This window comes from Hyperolius riggenbachi, chromosome 2 (genome assembly GCF_040937935.1).
Source record: "Hyperolius riggenbachi isolate aHypRig1 chromosome 2, aHypRig1.pri, whole genome shotgun sequence".
NCBI classification, from domain to species: Eukaryota; Metazoa; Chordata; class Amphibia; order Anura; family Hyperoliidae; genus Hyperolius; species Hyperolius riggenbachi.
In genome coordinates this window covers 26,956,353-26,960,584 of record NC_090647.1, presented here as the reverse complement: position 1 = coordinate 26,960,584, position 4,232 = coordinate 26,956,353, and the positions used below count along the sequence as shown (strand labels likewise).

General features: G+C 53.8%; 1 protein-coding gene across 1 annotated transcript in view; it reads left to right on the top strand.

The window, feature by feature from the left end:
• The first annotated feature begins 1,787 nt into the window (after window positions 1-1,787).
• LOC137542918 (zinc finger BED domain-containing protein 4-like) overlaps window positions 1,788-4,232 on the top strand; it is a 275,159-nt gene continuing 272,714 nt past the window's right edge. Inside the window, exon 1 of the mRNA XM_068264642.1 lies at window positions 1,788-1,908. The gene's annotated coding sequence lies outside the window, so the exon portion shown is untranslated. The remainder of the gene's footprint in view (window positions 1,909-4,232) is intronic.

Sequence of the window (4,232 nt, the reverse complement as noted above, 5' to 3'; positions counted from 1 at the left end):
GATCCTGCCAGTGACAGCAGAGAGAGGAGCTGCAGCCAGATCCTGCCAGTGACAGCAGAAAGAGGAGCTGCAGCCAGATCCTGCCAGTGACAACAGAGAGGAGCTACAGCCAGATCCTGCCAGTGACAGCAGAGAGAGGAGCTGCAGCCAGATCCTGCCAGTGACAGCAGAGAGAGGAGCTGCAGCCAGATCCTGCCAGTGACAACAGAGAGGAGCTACAGCCAGATCCTGCCAGTGACTGCAGAGAGAGGAGCTGCAGCCAGAGCCTGCCAGTGACAACAGAGAGGAGCTACAGCCAGATCCTGCCAGTGACAGCAGAGAGAGGAGCTGCAGCCAGATCCTGCCAATAACAGCAGAGAGAGGAGCTGCAGCCAGATCCTGCCAGTAACAGCAGAGAGAGGAGCTGCAGCCAGATCCTGCCAGTGACAGCAGAGAGGAACTGCAGCCAGATCCTGCCAGTGACAACAGAGAGGAGCTACAGTCAGATCCTGCCAGTGACAGCAGAGAGGAGCTGCAGCCAGAGCCTGCCAGTGACAACAGAGAGGAGCTACAGCCAGATCCTGCCAGTGACAGCAGAGAGAGGAGCTGCAGCCAGATCCTGCCAATAACAGCAGAGAGAGGAGCTGCAGCCAGATCCTGCCAGTGACAACAGAGAGGAGCTGCAGCCAGAGCCTGCCAGTGACAGCAGAGAGAGGAGCTGCAGCCAGAGCCTGCCAGTGACAGCAGAGAGAGGAGCTGCAGCCAGAGCCTGCCAGTGACAGCAGAGAGAGGAGCTGCAGCCAGAGCCTGCCAGTGACAGCAGAGAGAGGAGCTACAGCCAGATCCTGCCAGTGACAACAGAGAGAGGAGCTGCAGCCAGATCCTGCCAGTGACAACAGAGAGGAGCTACAGCCAGATCCTGCCAATAACAGCAGAGAGGAGCTGCAGCCAGATCCTGCCAGTGACAGCAGAGAGAGGAGCTGCAGCCAGATCCTGCCAGTAACAGCAGAGAGAGGAGCTGCAGCCAGATCCTGCCAGTGACAGCAGAGAGGAACTGCAGCCAGAGCCTGCCAGTGACAACAGAGAGGAGCTACAGTCAGATCCTGCCAGTGACAGCAGAGAGGAGCTGCAGCCAGAGCCTGCCAGTGACAACAGAGAGGAGCTACAGCCAGATCCTGCCAGTGACAGCAGAGAGGAGCTGCAGCCAGAGCCTGCCAGTGACAACAGAGAGGAGCTACAGCCAGATCCTGCCAGTGACAACAGAGGGGAGCTGCAGCCAGAGCCTGCAGTGACAACAGAGAGGAGCTACAGCCAGATCCTGCCAGTGACTGCAGAGAGAGGAGCTACAGCCAGATCCTGCCAGTGACTGCAGAGAGAGGAGCTACAGCCAGATCCTGCCAGTGACAGCAGAGAGGAGCTGCAGCCAGAGCCTGCCAGTGACAACAGAGAGGAGCTACAGCCAGATCCTGCCAGTGACAGCAGAGAGGAGCTGCAGCCAGAGCCTGCCAGTGACAGCAGAGAGAGGAGCTACAGCCAGATCCTGCCAGTGACTGCAGAGAGAGGAGCTACAGCCAGATCCTGCCAGTGACAGCAGAGAGGAGCTGCAGCCAGAGCCTGCCAGTGACAACAGAGAGGAGCTACAGCCAGATCCTGCCAGTGACAGCAGAGAGGAGCTGCAGCCAGAGCCTGCCAGTGACAGCAGAGAGAGGAGCTACAGCCAGATCCTGCCAGTGACTGCAGAGAGAGGAGCTACAGCCAGATCCTGCCAGTGACAGCAGAGAGAGGAGCTACAGCCAGAGCCTGCCAGTGACAGCAGAGAGAGGAGCTACAGCCAGATCCTGCAGTGACAGACACCCAGAGAACGTAGCTGCCAAAGCCAGCCCAGCAGAGTGCACAGAGGTCCAGTCACATGACAGGGAGGGAGAGGAGGTAATGTACAGTGCTCTGTCATCTTCTTTATGCCCATATTTGTAACACTATCTGCCTACCCTCTGTCTCTCTCTGTTCACTCTATGTCCAGCCTCTCTCGCTATCCCTCTTTCTCACCCTGTCTTTTACTGTGCTGCCCACCTACTGACCAACTCTAACCCTCAGTCCGTCTCTTGCTGTCCACCCACGGTCTACTGCCCTCTCCCATCCATCTCTTTCTCACCTACGTATGTTTCTTTTTGCTCCTTTCTCTCCTGTCTCTCTGTTCATCTCTGCCTGCTCCTCTGTCTCTCTCTCTCTCTCTGCCCATCTCTCAGCTCATCTGTCTGTCTCCGTCTCTCTGTCCATCTCTCTCTCCTCTCTCTCTCTCTGCCTCTCTGTCCATCTCTCTGCCTCTCTGTCCATCTCTCTCTCTCTCTCTCTCTCTCTCTCTCTTTCTCCGCCTCTCTGTCCATCTCTCCCTCTCTCTGTCTGTCCATCTCTCTCTCTCTCTGTCCATCTCTCTCTCTCTCTCTCTCTCTCTGTCCATCTCTCTCTCTCTGTGTCCATCTCTCTCTCTCTCTCTGCCTCTGTCCATCTCTATCCCACCCTCTGTATCTCTCTGTCCATCTCTTGCTGCTCCTCTGTCTCTCTCTCTGCCTCTCTCACCATGTCTCTCTCTGCCTCTCTGTCTGTCAATCTCTCTCTCTCTCTCTCTCTCTCTGCCTCCGTCCATCTCTTTCTGCCTCTCTCTCTCTCTCTCTCTCTCTCTCTCTCTCTCTCTCTGCCCATCTCTCTCTCTCTCTGCCTCTGTCCATCTCTCTCTCTCTCTCTCTGCCTCTGTCCATCTCTCTCTCTCTGCCTCTGTCCATCTCTCTCTCTCTCTCTCTCTGCCTCTGTCCATCTCTCTCTCTCTCTCTCTGCCTCTGTCCATCTCTCTCTCTGCCTCTGTCCATCTCTCTCTCTCTCTGCCTCTGTCCATCTCTCTCTCTCTCTCTCTCTCTGCCTCTGTCCATCTCTCTCTCTCTCTCTCTCTGCTTCTGTCCATCTCTCTCTCTCTCTCTCTCTCTCTCTCTCTGCTTCTGTCCATCTCTCTCTCTCTCTCTCTCTCTGCCTCTGTCCATCTCTCTCTCTCTCTCTCTCTCTGCCTCTGTCCATCTCTGTCTCTCTCTCTCTCTCTCTGCCTCTGTCCATCTCTCTCTCTCTCTCTCTCTCTGCCTCTGTCCATCTCTCTCTCTCTCTGCCTCTGTCCATCTCTCTCTCTCTCTGCCTCTGTCCATCTCTCTCTCTCTCTCTGCCTCTGTCCATCTCTCTCTCTCTCTGCCTCTGTCCATCTCTCTCTCTCTCTCTCTGCCTCTCTTTCCATCTCTCTCCCACCCTCTGTATCTCTCTGTCCATCTCTTGCTGCTCCTCTGTCTCTCTCTGCCTCTCTCACCATGTCTCTCTCTGCCTCTCTGTCTGTCCATCTCTCTTCTCTCTCTCTCTCTCTCTCTGGCCCATATGCAATTGACTTTTTCACCTGTGTTTTCTCCTAGGAGATAATTTTTCATCTTCGATTTAAAATAGTTTTCCAACACTTTTTAACTAAAAAAAGTACCAAAAAGTAGGTGAAAAGGTAATATTAAAATTACTTTGAGTAATTTCTAGCTTTCTGGTGGCTTAAAAGACATTTTATTGACAAGTTTAAAAATATCACCTAGGAGAAAACTCAGGTGAAAAAGTGAATTGCATATGAACCTCTGCCTCTGTCCATCTCTTTCTGTCCATCTCTTTCTGTCCATCTCTCTCTCTCTCTCTCTCTCTCTCTCTCTCTCTCTCTCTCTGCCTCTGTCCATCTCTCTCTCTCTCTCTCTCTCTCTCTCTCTCTCTCTGTCCATCTCTCTCTCTCTCTCTCTCTCTGCCTCTGTCCATCTCTCTCTCTCTCTCTGCCTCTGTCCATCTCTCTCTCTGCCTCTGTCCATCTCTCTCTCTCTCTGCCTCTGTCCATCTCTCTCTCTCTCTCTGCCTCTGTCCATCTCTCTCTCTCTCTCTCTCTGCCTCTGTCCATCTCTCTCTCTCTCTCTCTCTGCTTCTGTCCATCTCTCTCTCTCTCTCTCTCTGCCTCTGTCATCTCTCTCTCTCTCTCTCTCTGCTTCTGTCCATCTCTCTCTCTCTCTCTCTCTTCTCTCTGCTTCTGTCCATCTCTCTCTTTCTCTCTCTCTCTGCTTCTGTCCATCTCTCTCTCTCTCTCTGCCTCTGTCCATCTCTCTCTCTCTCTGCCTCTGTCCATCTCTCTCTCTCTCTCTCTCTCTCTCTCTCTGCCTCTGTCCATCTCTCTCTCTCTCTGCCTCTGTCCATCTCTCTCT